At 35.7% G+C, this 17,310-nt stretch overlaps 1 protein-coding gene and 1 long non-coding RNA gene across 22 annotated transcripts in view; one reads left to right on the forward strand and one right to left on the reverse strand.

Annotated features, from left to right (window-relative positions):
• EDIL3 (EGF like and discoidin domains 3) overlaps positions 1 to 17,310 on the reverse strand; it is a 1,139,470-nt gene that overhangs the window by 517,008 nt on the left and 605,152 nt on the right. The gene's annotated exons all lie outside the window — the stretch shown is intronic.
• LOC145511161 (uncharacterized) overlaps positions 2,944 to 17,310 on the forward strand; it is a 39,408-nt gene continuing 25,041 nt past the window's right edge. Inside the window, exons 1-3 of the long non-coding RNA XR_014057560.1 lie at positions 2,944 to 3,477; positions 15,810 to 15,967; positions 16,551 to 16,781. This is a non-coding gene — a long non-coding RNA (uncharacterized LOC145511161). The remainder of the gene's footprint in view (positions 3,478 to 15,809; positions 15,968 to 16,550; positions 16,782 to 17,310) is intronic.

A 17,310-nucleotide genomic window follows, 5' to 3' on the forward strand; every position in this document is an offset into this window, starting at 1 on the left:
TTCACATACAAGACACTATGGACTTGAACAGCATATATGTGGATTATAACGAATGGAGAGTTTTCAGTTGTTTACATTTCTGTAATTCTTCACTTAGTATTTTGTTTTAGCAAATATGAAATGTTTTTCCTCACACTGTCATGAGAGAGCATATTCTCTACCCCAAAGATTTGGTTTGGTTATATGACTTTTCTTGGTCTGTGGAATGTTAATGGATGTGACGCAAGTAAACGTGTGAAAAATGTTTTGAGGTTGCTTTCTTGGTTTCAGCCTTCTGCAGTAAGACCATGCCTCAGATAGTTGCTGGCCCAAGAAAGATGCGAGTCTTGTAAGGCAGATAGGAATGCACATCTCCTTTCTCTAGAGATGGTGATAACATTAAAATAAACTTCTTTATCAAGAAGCACGATAGTGTACAAGTATCACAGGGAGAAAGAGAAAAATCTACAATGGCAAAGACAGCAAGGGCACATTATGGAGTAAAGGTCAGAGAAAAATATGAATTTGTGTTTAAGCACATTTATCTATGAGTCAGTAAACTATATGCCTAAAGGTCAAGTCTTTCTGTGGAATGATAAGAATTTAATGAGATTGTGATTTAAGATACTTACTGAATCAAATTAAGATTTGATGTACCTAAATAGGCCCGTAAGTGTTGATTAAAAAGCAGGGAATGTGCAGATAAACAATATACAGAGATTTCCCTGGTGGTCCAGTGCTTAAGAATCCACCTTCCAACACAGGGGACACAGGTTCAATCCCTGGTTGGGGAACTAAGATCCCATATGCTGTGGGACAACTAAGCCTGTGTGCCACAATTAGAGAAGCCTGTGTGCCACAATTAGAGAAGCCTATGTGCCACAAATACTGAATCCATGCACTCCAGAGTCTGTGCTCTGCAGCAAGAGAAGGCACCACAAGGAGAAGCCTATGTGCACCTCAAAAAAGACCCAGTGCCGCCAAAACAAACAAGCAAACAGACAAAACCAATGTACACTATCCCTTAACGAACTGCTAACACTAGCTGTTTAACATTTTATACAATTTATACATTATTATAATAGTTGAAATCTCATTAAAATTTTGTTTAAGCTTTCACACTTCATGAAAGTTGCAACTATTTCTAAGAACTCAACAGGTAAATAATTAAGCTTTTGCCTGTATACAGATGCTAAGTTACTGTTGAGAAGGAGATATGTGTAAGGGATATCTTATCTCACCCAGCCACCTTGCTGATATCACTGTACTAAATGCTTTTACAACTTGATATTATTGTCTCAGAAAAGTTCATTCTGATATATCAGCATAGATACTACAATGTCACCTAATAAGCAGTTTTATGCTGAGCAGTTGCAGAAAAACATTACTACATAATCCAATGTAATATTATACATTCAAATATATTTGTGTGCTCAGTTGCTCAGTGGTGTCTACGTCTTTGTAACCCCATGGACTGTATGTAGCCTGGCAGGCTCCTCGGTCCATGGCATTTTTCAGGCAAGAATACTGGAGTGGGTTCCCATTTCCTCCTCCAAGGTATCTTCCCAACCCAGGGATTGATCTGCATCTCCTGCATTGGCAGGTGGATTCTTTACCAATGAGCCACCTGGGAAGACCCATATTCTAATATAACATACTATAACAAATTATATCAAAATTGATGGTCCTTCATTCCTTTATACATTTAACAGTATTAACAATGTTGATGCTGATTTAGGTGTTTACATAATCCATATAATTATTCTAACTCTCCACTTCAATTGTCTATTAGAAACCTAATTAAACTGCAAATAGAAGGGGATGCACATTGACACTAAACAGTAAAAGTCTGCTCAAAAACTAAAATAATTATGTATGATATTAAAATTTAATATAAATATTGTATTATTCCATTATCAAATTACCACTTAACTGAGTGTGGATTGAATTTAATGAGTTGATCTACAAGGTTTCTTTGCAAACTTTTTATTTTCAACAATTACTGAGTAATAGTATATTTCAATAAATATAATCTTTATAATGTAGTATAAGTTCTCAATTTTTCATGTCTTCACTCTGCTTGCAGGCTTTTCTCCAACTTTTAAAGGTTTTCCTCTATCATTCATTTTGCTTTTTTGGTAAATTTTTAAATATTATAAATTTTCTTGTTGTAGAACACTGACAAAGATTAATAAATAAAAATCACTTTATTAATTAAATTCACAAAGATATTACTCAATTTTAATTTTCATTGATTTTGTGATGGCTTTAAATTAAATTTATTCATTCATTTGCTGAACAGTTATTGACTGCCTTTTATGCATTAGGCATCGTATTAGTCAATAGAGCAAAATGCTGAGCAAAAATATGTAACATTTTACTCTCATGGAACTTAAAATCAAGGTAAGGACAGATATGAGCCTAAAAATTACACAAATGAATGAAAAATTATGCACTGTGATGAGTGCTACAAAGGAAAATACATGGAAAATTATGAACCTTTTGACTTCAACTTGGGAAGTTAGGGAAATTTTTCATGAAGTGATGAGTCAGCTGAACTTTAAAAAAAAAAGTGATTTCAGCAAGTCACAAGAGGAGAGGACGTAGCATAAGCATAGGAAATCATAAGGAGATGGTCCTAGGCAGAAGAAATTGTCAGGATACATGTCATAGAAGGGATGGTGTAGCTACTACTTTTGTTTGTATTTAATGAGAATATTTCCAACCATAAATCCAATTAAAAAACATTGGTGTTATGCTGGAGCTGTAGTATGTAGCTGGTATCTTCTACAAAGCCAGAATTACACAGCATGGGAATTATCTCAATCAGAAGACTCATTTCTCTGATTCTGGCTTTGTATGGAAGACAGAATCTTTGAAGTATAGAATGGTGTATCTGGTGTTTATTGCCAGAACAATGCTGCATAGCAAAGTGCCCCCAACATTCTGTGACTTAGAATAGTTACACAATACATGCAGCTCACAAATATGCAGGTAGGCTAGGTGCTCCTTTTGACCTCAACTGGGCTTCTCATGGGTCCTTTCTCAGATACATCTGCAAGAAGCCTCTTACAGTCTTGACTGGCTTATTTACATGTTCATCAACTGGTGTAGAGTGGCCTCAAATGGGACAGCTGAGGAGATTCAGGTCTGTACCAGCTGGCTTATCTTAAAGCAGAAGAACAAGAAAGGAAGTAAGAATGCACAGTTGCTTTCCCAAGCCTCCGATTTTTGCAAATTTGCCACTTTCCCATTGGCCAAAGCAAGTTACATGGCCAGGAACATTCAGTATGGAAGGCCATTTGCAAAGGCATGAGTGAAAAGAGGGATGAAAAATTGAGGGTATTAATTCAAGCAATTAGCCATCGGTGGCATCTTGAGCAGCAACTGTGATATCAGGAAAATGGGAGCACTCTTACTTTTGGAGAGTTTTCAAATAGGCTTCAGAGACTGAAAAAGAAGCTCAAGATCAGAGTGCAAAAATCCAAGGCCAGCAAGGTGAGAGTTGGAGCTAGATGGATTGGCCTTACGGCAGTCCTTATTTCTGAATTCAATTTTATTTTTCCTGAATGAGTGAATGAACAATTAGCTTTTCTAGTGTTATTGTTCAGTCGCTAAGTCATGTCCAACTCTTTGCAACTCCATGGACTGCAGCACACCAGGCCTCCCTGTCCTTCACTCTCCTGGAGTTTGCTCAGACTTTCATCAGTTGAGTTGGTGAGAATAATAAAGTGACAAACCTACAGAGACAAAAAATTACCTTCTTTGGGATGCAATTTTCTAAGGGTAACACTGAAATTTAAGTAATAATTTTAATAAAACAAAAATTATAAAAAGCTCATTCTATTACTTAAAACTATGTAATTCTACAACTTAACATATAGTTAAGTATACTTTCTAATTTGCTGATGTTTTTAAATGGAGAATGATTTCCATACTCACTTCAGTGCAAAAGTTGATTTGTGTTTTAAAATTTAATTGTGTCTGTTTTTCATTTTCGTGTTTAAGATAAAGTACATTTTTTACATGGCTCGTGTTTCTTTTAGTTTTCCTAGAGTGTACTCTTCCAATTTAATGTTCTTTTGATTCTTATCCTTTACAATGTTTACTTTGATCCCAATTTGGTAAATTTTTAAAGTGTGATACACATGCAGAAAAGTACACAAAATATATGTGGACAGCTCACTTCTCAAACTGAACTTAATTATATAAGCAACACCTAGATCAAGAAATAGAATATTATCAGCATTTCAGACATTCCTCATCTATTCTCTCCCAGGTACTACCCCTCCCCTCCCCAAAGTCAATCTCTGTTCTGATTTCAATCACCATAAATTAGTTTTTCTTTTTTGAACTCTATATGCTGTTGCTTAGTTATGAAGTCTTATCTGACTCTTTGCAATCCCATGGGCTGTAGCCTGCCAGGCTCCTCTGTCCATGGTATTTCCCAGGCAAGAATACTGGAGTGGGTTTCCATTTATTTCTCCAGGGGATCTTCCCAACCCAGGGATTGAACCCACATCTCTGGCATTGGCGGGCAGATAATTGATTGCTGAGCCACCAGGAAGCCCCAAACTCTATATAGAATTACAGAATGTAGAATTATACAGTCTGATTTATCTTGATCAACTTTGTGATTGTGAGGTTAACTCATGCTGCATGTAGCAGCATTTTATTGATTCAAATTGCCAGATAGAATACTAAATATGAAAACATTATAATTTATGTATTCTATTACTGATGATGCTTGGCTATTTCTAGTTTTGTGGCTATAACAAAATGGTGCTTTATTGGTAATTCTGTACAAGCCTCTTAGTACATAGAGGTGCACATTTTAAACAGTTATATACTTATGAGTAATACTTACAAGTACTGTGTTTATGCCTACCAACACATAAATAAGCGAATTGGGGTATATACCTAGGATATATACCTAAAAGAATTGGGAAAACAAAATGTTATGTTCACCTTTACTGCTGCTGCTGCTGCTAAGTCACTTCAGTCGTGTCCGACTCTGTGCAACCCCATAGACGGCAGCCCACCAGGCTCCGCCGTCCCTGGGATTCTCCAGGCAAGAATACTGGAGTGGGTTGCCATTTCCTTCTCCAGTGCATGAAAGGGAAAAGTGAAAGTGAAGTCGCTCAGTCGTGTCCGACTCTTAGCGACCCCATGGACTGTAGCCTACCAGACTCCTCCGTCCATGGGATTTTCCAGGCAAGAGTACTGGAGTGGGGTGCCATTGCCTTCTCTGTCACCTTTACTAGATAATGCCAAATAGTTTTTCAGAGGGCTTGCACTGATTTTCACATCCTCCACCAATATGCGATTTTTATCGCTCCAGATAACTCTCAAATATAAGCACTATTGTTATATTAGTCATTATTTAATTTCATCCATTCTGATATCAACGTAGTTGAATATAATTGTGGTTGGTTTCATAATTCCCTGTCAGGTAAACAGGTTAAACACCTCTAATTTGTTTTCTGGCCACTTAGTTATCCTCTTTTTTGAAGCACATCTTTAAGTTGTGTTTTGCTGTTAGACTGCCCATTTTTTAGTGACTATTTATTTTGTTTTGTCTTTTTATTATTGATTTATAGATTTTTAAAAAATGTGTTCCATCTATGAATCTTTCATTGGGTATTTGTATTATGAGTATCTTTTTCCCAGCCTGTGGTTCCATTTTCATTCTTTTATTGGGATCTTTTGATGAACAGAAGTTCTTAATTTTAATGAAGTCTGATTCCTCATTATTTTATGTTTAGTGCCTATTGTCTCCTACGTAAAATACTATTATTTATTGAGTATCTTAAAGATACTCAATATTTTTCCTTTAAAAGTTTAATTTTTCACCAGATTTAAAAGTGATTTGGAATTTACTGGATTTTCTATGTATATAATCAGGTTTCAACAAATGGATATATTTATTCATTCCTTTTGACTAATTTTTTTTTCTTGTTTAATTTTACTGGCTAGGGCCTCTGGTAAGATCATAAATAAATGTAGGAATAACAGTAATCCTTTTTCTTTCCTAGCCTCAAACAAGAAATTTTCAATTTTACATCTCTTTCTAATTTGCTTAAATATAAATTCATAAATGACTGAATTTTTAAAATGCCTTTTATACATTCATTGAGATAGTATGTGGTTTTATTTGTTGTTTTATTTATGACATTATGAATTATAATTAAAATTGTCATACGCATTAATTTTTGAATTTTAAACAAATTTTGCTTTTCTGAAGTAAACAGACCCTCTATAATATATTACTAGATCTGTATTCTGGTTTCCAGAGAGAATAGAACACCCACATTCACACTCACACACGTCCTCTCTCTCTCTGGATACATACACACACGCAAACACATGCATGAAGAAAAAGAAAAAAAAACTACCGATTATGAAACCGATGTGTAGTTGTTTAGATGATACCACCCTTATGGCAGAAAGTGAAGAGGAACTAAAAAGCCTCTTGATGAAAGGGAAAGGAGAGAGTGGAAAAGTTGGCTTAAAGCTCAACATTCAGAAAGCTAAGAGCTTGGCATCTGGTCCCATCACTTCATGGGAAATAGATGGGAAAACAGTGGAAACAGTGGCTGACTTTATTTTTTGGGCTCTAAAATCACTACAGATGATGACTGCAGCCATGAAATTAAAAGACTGTTACTCCTTGAAGGGAAAGTTATGACCAACCTAGATAGCATATTAAAAAGCAGAGACATTACTTTGCCAACAAATGTCCATCTATTCAAGGCTATGATTTTTCCAGTAGTCATGTATGGATGTGAGAGTTGGACTATAAAGAAAGGTGAGTGCCGAAGAACTGATGCTTTTGAACTGTGGTGTTGGAGAAGAGTCTTGAGAGTCCCTTGGACTGCAAGGAGATCCAACCAGTCCATCCTAAAGGAAATCAGTTCTGAGTTTTCATTGGAAGGACTGATGTTGAAGCTGAAACTCCAATACTTTGGCCACCTGATGCGAAGAGCTGACTCATTTGAAAAAACCCTGATGCTGGGAAAGATTGAAGGCAGGAGGAGAAGGGGACAACAGAGGATGAGATGGTTGGATGGCATCACCGACTCAATGAAGATGAGTTTGAGTAAACTCCGGGAGTTAGTGATGGTCAGGGAGGCCTGGCTGCTGCAGCCCATGGGGTTGCAGAGTTGGATACGACTGAGCGACTGAACTGAACTCCTTAAAAATCAACTTGCCTATGACATTTCCTGTAAAGTTCATCAAGTTTACTGATAAAATTTTTCCAGACGTCAGTGTATGAAACTCAGTGATACCCATCTATTTTTAGCACCAAGGAAATTAATTCACAACTCTAAGACTTCATAATATTTTTAAAAATCTCTTCATCGTGTACCATCATGACATCTCTAAAAGTAAGGTGACCAGATGTAAGGATACTTCTAAGGTGACCTATTCCATTTCTACATACCTTTTAACCTTGGTAGTCCTTTTTGGAACAGTACAGTTTATAGAAATCATAGAGCATTTGTTTCTTTGTCCCGCTATTCTGAGCCAGCTCCACACCCCCTAATGAAACCATTCAATTATTTCCCAAGATATATCTTCCTTTTCATTAAGACAGACATTCTGCACATCCATCTTTGTTTTCTCAACATTATTTCAGCCTATCACTTATTAAAGTAAAAAAATAAATGAAAACCTTTTTTAAGCAACTGACCTGTTTTTCTTTATAATTTTACACAGAACTCTTTCCACATGTTACTCAATTTTCCTTTAATTCATAAATGAAAAAGAAATTGGTATTTTTTTATACAAATTTTTTAAAACAATACAATAGAAGGTATAGGCTTTTTGTTTAGATTATAATAGAGAGCAATGTTGATTAATTCAAGGTCATTTCATGTTAAATTTGCATAATTTAGTTCATTAAAAATATGTACTGATCACAACTATTTTATACTCACTTGAAAGAATAAATAATATATGGTAAATAATAAATGGTCTCTGTCCAAGATTGTTTTATCCAGATGATACAAGTATGAAAAATATAAAAACATGTTAACAGTTGTAAACTATTAAAAATAGAAAACTAGAGAGATATAATGAAATCAGAAAATGAATAATAATCCTAATAATTTTGGTAGCCAGTATTTTTACATCAATTGTACGGAATTGCTGGTAAAATGGTTAGTAATTCTATATTAGCCAAATAGATGACCTCACTCTTGATTTTCTTCTCTTTGGCTCTCTTGTGAGGAGCGTATAGTCATAATCCTTTTTTAAGCTTTTAGGAGGGAATTAACACATCCACTAAATTTCTAATCTATGAGGTTTTTTTCCGAAGTTCTAAAAATATCAAACATTTAGCTCATGTTTTTATAGACATTAGAAATTAACTTTGAGCAGCTGCATTTTCCCCCACATATTTCACATTTTTTTTGTATACTTCAAAATTAACAGACATTTTACTTCTCCGCCTCTCAATAAAGGAAAGGAGAATAAACGAAAGTTCTGTCGTAGTAACTTCTCTTGACTGTAACTAGCATAAGGCCATGGTTTTATACAGAAGGAACTACTTAAAACCACCTCAAGTTCATAATTTGTTATATTCTTTATTCATACTCATTGACTTCCTTTTAGCTTTAAGGAGATGAATAAAATCTTATTTCAACAGAAAATAAGAACTTTATAAAAGACAGAGCTGCAGTTTGTTCTTTCCTTAGAGGTTGGTGTGAAGAAAAAAAAAAAGGCAGATAAATCTACATAAACAGGAGAGGACTGACGAGGAAATAAAAATCTAGAATCTTCCAGGTAATTACTGCGGACATGTTAATTCATTTAATATAGACTGTGATTCTTCCAAATAGGTATTTTAATGCTTAAATATAGCTCACACTCCCATCCTGACCAAGAAAGCACCTTTTTATTTACACAAGAACTTGTTATAGTTTTGTCAGACATTGGGAGATTTCTGTTTTGTTGCGTTGCAAAGGTCTTCATCTCCTAGGTTACTGAAGACAAATTATTCTTAAGCTGTTTCTCAGCAGTTCCAGCCCTGAAGATGATTAAAATATACGCCTAATTTTTTTCCTATTACCCTAATAGTTGCCTTAGACTGTACTTTGTAGTGATATCAAAGCCAATGCCAATACTAGTACAACGCCAGCATCATTAAGAACAGGAATACCACTATAAACACAAATACAATGCCAACAGTATCAATACAGTCATAATACCAATGCTTCTAATTTATTTCAGGTCAAGGGCAATGCTAGTGTATTCTATCAGCATTAAATTCCCACAATAAATGTACAATGCAATTATTAGTATTCTTATTTTAAGATGAGGAAACTGGGCCTCAGAGAGGTCAAATAATTCACTCAGTGTCTTAGAGTTAGCAAAGTGGCAGAGTCAGAATTGGTTCTCAAGTCTGTCACTGCAACAAATATAATACACTAAGACTTTTTCATCCCAGTTCTAAACATATCATATTAATAGTATATTCTCCATTTCTTCCCACCGATGTAGGGTTTCTTCTTAAAATTATACAGATGTAAGCTTCCTCTCAGATTTCAGAAAGAAATGAGCATATTCACTAATTTTAATTTTTCAATCAAATTGCAGAAATATTCAGTACTGATTGATCTTTTAACAATATGTGAAATTTGCTAGTGTAGTCCCTTGTTAAGATTCCACTGCAGGGAGCTTCCCTGGTGATCCAGTGGTTAAGAATCCATCTGCTCAATCGGGGACACAAGTTTGATCCCTCGTCCAGAAAGATCCCACATGATGTGGAGCAACTACTGAACCCATGTGCTACAACTACTGAAGCCTACGCACCCTAGAGCCCGCGCTCTGCAACAAGAGAAGCCATGGCAATGAGAAGTCCATGCACTGCATCTGGAGAGTAGCAACCAGAGAAAGCCCGCACACAGCAAGGAAGACCCAGCACAGCCAAAAGTGAAAAAATAAATCTTAAAAAAAAAAGTTTCATTGGGCCTCACTTCTTCAGCCATAGTTGAAGAAATCATGCAAATATTTTTGAAAAACACTTTCTTACTTAGATTGTTACCATTGGGACTTAGGAGCATAAGGGTATTTTGGCACTCTGCCAACACATCCAGCTGGGAACGCTCCCATTTGTCATGATTCCCAATCACTATAGTGATGCAAGTATCAGCATTCTAGGCAAACTTCTGTTCACATTGTTCAGCACAGTCAATGGATGTGGTTATTTCCTCCCAATTCATTTCCCACCTTTTAGGTTTTTAAATGTTCAACATCTCCACTTTGGAAAAAAAAAAAAATTCAGGTGTCCTTATAGTTCCCCATTACCTTTAATACATTCTCTGAAAGCAACAGAGAACATCAATGGTATACGGACTCATTTTCTTTATTTATCTTATGTTAACCTTTCATAACATACAAGGGAGAAAAAAATAAAGGATTTCCAGGTTCGTGGACAAGTAGACACTGAGAAGATCAAATCAACGTGGGAACCTCATGTCTGGTTCTCTTAAACAGCCATCTACTCTAGCCTGGTCCCATCACAGTCTCTGCTCCCATTTTCTAACTAATCATCATACTGTTCTAATTCCAACTGACAATTGGAAGTAGTCTGTCTTTTCAGTTATTCCCCAACTTAACTAAGTAACAACTGAAATACTATTTTTGGGTTTGCTCTCCTTTTATCAGCATCCCATCTCTCTGCTTTTACATTCCAACTCCTCAAAAGACTTGTTTATTCTATCTCCACTTTTTAAATAACTCACATTCAGTGCTCAAAATTCTCAACCAGGATATGACATTGCCTATATCCTACTTTACTCTTTTTTTCCCCATGATACTACTTCTCATTCATAATTTACTGGATAATCTACTCATTTTAATACTTATTGGTAAAAAATATTTCTCTCTCATTAGATATAAGTTTGACACAGAGATCTTCCCCTCAGATATTTTAATACAAGTATTTAGAATAGAGACTGGTATAAATTATCATTCAATTAATATTTGACAAGTATTGAATGACCCAGGATCTTATCCATTTCTTTCTATTCATGAAAACTTTAAAAATCATACTTGTTAATATGTTACTATTTAATCTATAAAGTATCAATATAATCAATAATAAATAAAATATTAAATTCGTTTGTGGTAATTACAAGAAAAACATTGAGCCCAAGATGGAAGAGTTGGTGCAGAGTGTGATAGCTAATAAAGTTGTCACACAGTAGTAGACACTGATTGGTAAGATTAAGATTTGATGAGGGGGTTCTATAGATGGAAAGCATTTCAGGTATCAGAAATAGCATGAGTAAATGTAGAGCAGTGGAAATGAATGTGACATTAACGAAGACAATGAGAAGACAGGATTGGAGAGCAAATGTTAGGCAGAGTAGAGATAATGTTAGACAGCTAGGGAGGAGCAGAATGTGAAGAACTGTGGAGTCTGACCAAACACTTTGATTTTTGGAGAAAAATAAATGATCAAATAAGCTCTTGATTATGGAAATGGAGAGACAAAAGACATGTTTTAGAAAGATTAAGCACTGCCGTCACTTGCTATTTGTAACTGGGGGTGTGTGTGGGGTATAATATGAAGTGCAATTAATACAGCATTTTTAGTAACTACTTTATGCCAGGCTCTGTCCTGTTTGCTTTACATATTTCACTTAGCAAGAAAGTTTAATGCTATAGGACAATGTTACTTTGTAAAGTAAATTGACCTCCTCCTCGTACAAGCAAAATTAGTTCTCTTTTCATCACATATGACATTTGCAGATATGGTCTCTTTATTTTTCAGATATATTTCAAGGTTTTCTGAAATTGCTCTGAATATACTGATAACTGTACTGAATCACACCTGTGTTTTCTTTATGTCAACCAGAATAGCTGCTAAAGTACCCTATATTTGAAGCATCTAATATGTGTCCTGTAAAAATAATTTAGTTTGCATTATGCTTGTATATATTTATGTGAATATGCATATATAAATACAATGAAAAAGTGTATCTATTTCAGTATATTACATTTTTAAAACATGTCAATAATAATGGAGTTACAAGACTGAGTTACTAAGGACCAGCCAAATTTTTACGCAATACTTCACATATCCATTTTATACAGTTGATAGGTGCTTAATTGGATTATGTTACTATGTAACAGGACTTCTGCATAAGAACTCAATAGTGGCAATGATAGAAAAAAGTAGAATGACACTGTATCAGTTGATCACTAAGATCTCTCTTCTTCCAAAAATTTTCAATGTACTTTAAAAATATTTGGGAGAAATGATTTTGTTAGTCACATCACTATGATTTTTGGTGGGTTTTTTAAATAAGAAATATACCATTTGCCCTTGTTAGAATTTTGATTCAGAAAATATAATACTTCTCTCTATGTCCTCTAAAAATAGTGCAGGAGATATTAGACATAAAGAAAATGTTCCTGACAGTGTGAGCTGTTAAACGCTGGAATAAGTTATAACAGGGGAAGGTTAGAGGACTTTAAGAATGAGATCAATCATCATCTTAATATCACAGCATAAAAGCACATAAGAAATGTCACTCAAGTTCAAACCAGTGTCTATCCAGCTGCTACCACATAAATACCTGAAATGTAGTAGTTTCCTTCCCTAATATTCAACTTTAAAGAATACAACTCAAGTATTGTTAGTTTCACTTCACATAGTTCTTGAGGAGTGAATTTAATCTACCTTATTCATCTCTTTACCCAGAACAATCCCTTTTAAGATATCAGGAGAATTTTCCTTATTAATTTTCCTATCTGTGCCATTCAGGCTTTGTGGGAGGGTTCAGAGTTAACTAATTTCAATACATTAGTTAATTCATCTGATGAATATGATTTGAAATATCATTAGAGTTTTTAACATAAAAGAAACTGAGGTGTGCATCCTGTAAACTCATTATAAATGGCATATTTTCAATCTGATCTCTGTGTTAAGGAATGCTGATTCTTGACTAGTAAAATCTTAACTGAGAATCTCTTAACCATCTGAGCCACCAGGGAAACCCACAAATGAACTTATTTACAAAGTTCAGTTGTGAGAACAGAGATCCATAAAAAGTAGCCAACCAAGACAGGGAATTATTTTCAAAAGAATATACAAAAGTACACTGAAGTATGGGGATGGCATAACAAGTCCATTGTATCAGGACTCTGGATTCTTCCACTCAGCCATAAAAAAGAATGCATTTGAGTCAGTTGTAATGATGTGGATGAACCTAGAACCTGTTATACAGAGTGAAGTAAGTCAGAAAGAGAAAGATAAATGTCATATTCTAACACATATATATGGAATCTACAAAAATGGTACTGAAGAATTTATTTAGAGGGCAGCAATGGAGAAACAGACATAGAGAATAGAGTTATGGACATGGGGTGAGGGGAGGAGAGGGTGAGATGTATGGAAAGAGTAATCTGGAAACTTACATTACCATATGTAAAATAGAAAGCCAATGGGAATTTGCGGTGTGGCTCAAGAAACTCAAACAGGGGCTCTGTATCAATCTAGAGAGGTGGGATGGGGAGGAAGATGGGAGGGAGTTTCAAAAGGGAGGGGATATATGTATACCTATGGCTGATTCATGTTGAGCTTTGACAGAAAACAAACAAAAATTCTGTAAAGCAATTATCCTTGAACAAAAAAATAAACAGAAAAGGGAATCCTCTTACACTAATGGTAGGAGTGCAAATTGTACAGTCACTATGGAGAACAGTGTGGAGGTTCCTTAGAAAACTAAAGCTAGAGCTATCATATAATTCAGTGATCCCACTCACGGGCATATGCTCCAGAGAAAAACATGGTTTGAAAGGATACATATACCTCAGCATTCATTGCAGCACTATTTACAATAGCTATGACATGGAACAACACAAATGTCCATTGACAGATGAATGAGTGAAGAAGATGTGGTACATATATACACTGGAATATTACACAGCTATTAAAAAGAATGAAATATGCCGTTTGCAGCAACATGGATGGATCTGAGGATTATCATGCTAAGCGAAGTAAGGCAGACAGAGAAAGACAAACATCATATGATACCATTTGCATGTGGAATATTAAAAAAAAATGATAAAATGAATTTATTTGCAAAACAGAAACAGACTCACAGACTTAGAGAAAGAACTTATGATAACCAGTGGGGAAGAGTAGGTGAATAGATCCCGAGTTTGGGACTGACATGAACACACCACTATATTTAAAACAGATAACCAACAAGGACATACTGTATAACACAGGGAATTCTACTTAACTCCCTGTAATAACCTAAGTTGGAAAAGAATTTGAAAAATAATTTGTACACGTATATGGTGGTGCTAGTGGTAGAGAATCCACCTGCCAATGCAGGGGATCCAGGTTCGATCCTTGGGTTGGGAAGACTCCCTGGAGAAGGAAATGACAACCCACTCCCATGGTGTATCCCATGGACAGTGGAGCCTGGCAGGCTACAGTCCACAGTGTTGCAAGAAGTAGGACACAACTCAATGACAGCATGAAGCACACACGTATATAACTGAATAACTTTGTTGTACACCTGAAACTAATGAAACATTGTTAATCAACTATAGTACTGATCAGTGTGCTCAATTGTGTCAGACTATTTTGCAAACTCGTGGACTGTAGCTCACCAGGCATCTCTATCTGTGGGATTTCCCAGGCAAGAATACTGGAGTGGGTGGCCATTTCCTCCTCCAGGGATCTTCCCAGCCCAGGGATCAAACCTGTGCCTTTTGCAGTGCATCTCCTGTATTGTAGGTGAGGTGAATTCTTTACTGCTGAGCCACCAGGGAAGTCTGTTAATCAACTATATTCCAATATAGAATAAAATTAAAGAAAAAACTGCCTGCCAGACATTAGCCTCCTTTTAAAGAATGTTTGTCTATAGCATACCCAACAATTTGACCAGAATTCAATCACATGGACACCTGTACTAGGTGGCTGGGAAGTATTACTAATTTGAGAATATTTCTTCCCTAAACAAATCAGAGTCCCTTTGAGAAAAAAGCAAAATAATGAATATTAGATGAGGTCTATCGCACATTCCTTATGTTCACATTCTATGCTCATTACATTGAACATTCTCATTATTCTCACACTAAATTTCTATTTTCATATTTCTTTACTTTTCATTATTCCTTTCTACTTTGTTTACCCTGTTCACTACCAGTTGAAATCTTAACTGTTTCCAAAAGTACATCTCAGAAAGTCTTCTTTTTTAATGAAACAATTTTACCTTCTCCTGCAAAATTTATTATTCTCTCCTTTACATAGTCTCCCAAAGATTTTCTTCTTCTTATACTGTGCTTATACAAAATACAGAGTAATTTGAATTTTAAGTTTTACACATTGTATTCCTTTAGGATATATTTTTCTAGCTGCTTTTTTTAAAAAACTGAGTTAAAGTACACATAACAAAAATCTACCACCTTAACTATTTTTAAGTATATAGGTCAGTGGTATTAAGTATGTTCATACTGTGCAGCCATCATCATCATCCATTTCATTAACTCTTGTAAATCTGAAACTCTATACCTAGTCAACAATAACTCCCCCTTCTCCTCTCTCCAGCACTTAGATATCATCATTCTACTTTCTATCTCTATGGTTTTGTCTAATCCAAGTATATGGTTCATATAAGTAGAACCATACAGCATTTGTCTTTTTGTGACTGGTTTATTTCACTTAGCAGAATGTCCTCAAGGTTCGTCCAAATTGTAGCATGTGTCAGAATTTCCTTCCTTTAGGATATTTTTAACTCTTACAGAACAAAGACCCATTCTATTTATTCTTGTGTTACATATCAATGTCTTATCTATAAAAGGTGAGAAATGGGATATTATCTGCCCAATCAATAAAGAAGGATGCCACAGCCATCCATGATTCCAGTCCTCCAAATGTGAATTTCTCAGTCCAGGAAGAACAACGTCTGCTCTCCAGCAGCCACCAAACTGCTGCTATGAGCTGCTGCCACTTCCTATGGTGAGCAAATAACTAAGGATATGAAAAATCAAATCGCAGGATGCTGGCCCCAGATAGCTGAGATGCATATAAAAGGAATGATTTCAGTAAGCCCAGACTCTTGTATCTTCCCATACAGAGAAAAGCACTAAATTCCTTAACTTGAGATATCTGGTTTTCCTTAATTAACAATAATCGTTTGATATTCAAATTACCTGTCTCTTGCTGCAAACTTCTATATAACTTAACTCCTCCCTCTGCCTCCTTGGTACAGTTCTCTCAGAGTTACTTGAGATGCAATCTCTTGGGCTTAAAGTCTCAAAAATTCCCACCAAAGAAAGCATAACTCTCAGTTTCTAGATTGTTACTACTTTTTAGGTCGACATAGTTATTCAGTGTATTTAATGAGTTAAACTTATAGATCTCAGTTTAAATATTTTATTCAGGCAGATAACCTATTTTAATAACAACATAACAAAAAAAAAAGAAATTAGGAATGGCTTGACAGAGAGATTATCACATTTATATGAAGGGCAGTGGGAATTATCTCTGAGTTGTGCTAAAGGTTTACACTAAATACATATATTCCCTACTTCCTTTGAAGGAGGAAACAGACAGAACATGCTCCATCTTGAATGCAGGACTCCATTTTGGGCCAGACTGTGGACTTTGAGCTACATGCCCAGTATCTATGGAAACAACATACCAACTGGAAAACCAGCCCCCCTGGATGGAAGAGCCCCAGGGCTCATACCTAGACTCTCCATTGCCTAAAAGAATACCCTAATTATATGTGTAACCGAATAGAATCATACATTCTACTATGTTTATTGGGGTATGAGCACAGACCTATTGATAATTGTTCACTGTTAACTACCTAGGCTTAAGGCATATGAGTCACAGGTTAACTTTGATTGTATCTTTCTTTTCCTTTGTTCAGACTAGTTTCAGGGAATTTGGGAAGGTGGGTTTGGGCATGTATACTTAGAGTATATAAGGTTTTCACAAAAACTGGTCGGGGTTCTTGGCTAAGAGTGTTAGGGGAAGCACACTGATTGAAACCGCCCACCCTGGCCAGGCACCATAGTAACCATTTGCATGAGTTGTTTTATGACAGGAGATCCTGTTAAGGAATACAGAAGTAATAAGCCACCACCAACCAGAAGAGTTCGGGAAAGGTCAAAAGGAGACACCGTGTGTCCGTCCACTTCCCAGAATCCCTCTTGCTAGCATCCATCTTGGCTGAGCAATGCATGCGCCACCAGGAAAGACTCTGAATTAGAATGATTGGCCAAAGACAACCCAGAAACTAATCCCATCACCATAAAACCCGAGACTGTGAGCCATGCGGCACAGCTGTTCTC

The sequence above is a fragment of the Giraffa tippelskirchi genome, chromosome 6, assembly GCF_054371585.1.
Source record: "Giraffa tippelskirchi isolate mGirTip1 chromosome 6, T2T-mGirTip1v1.2.pri, whole genome shotgun sequence".
NCBI classification, from domain to species: Eukaryota; Metazoa; Chordata; class Mammalia; order Artiodactyla; family Giraffidae; genus Giraffa; species Giraffa tippelskirchi.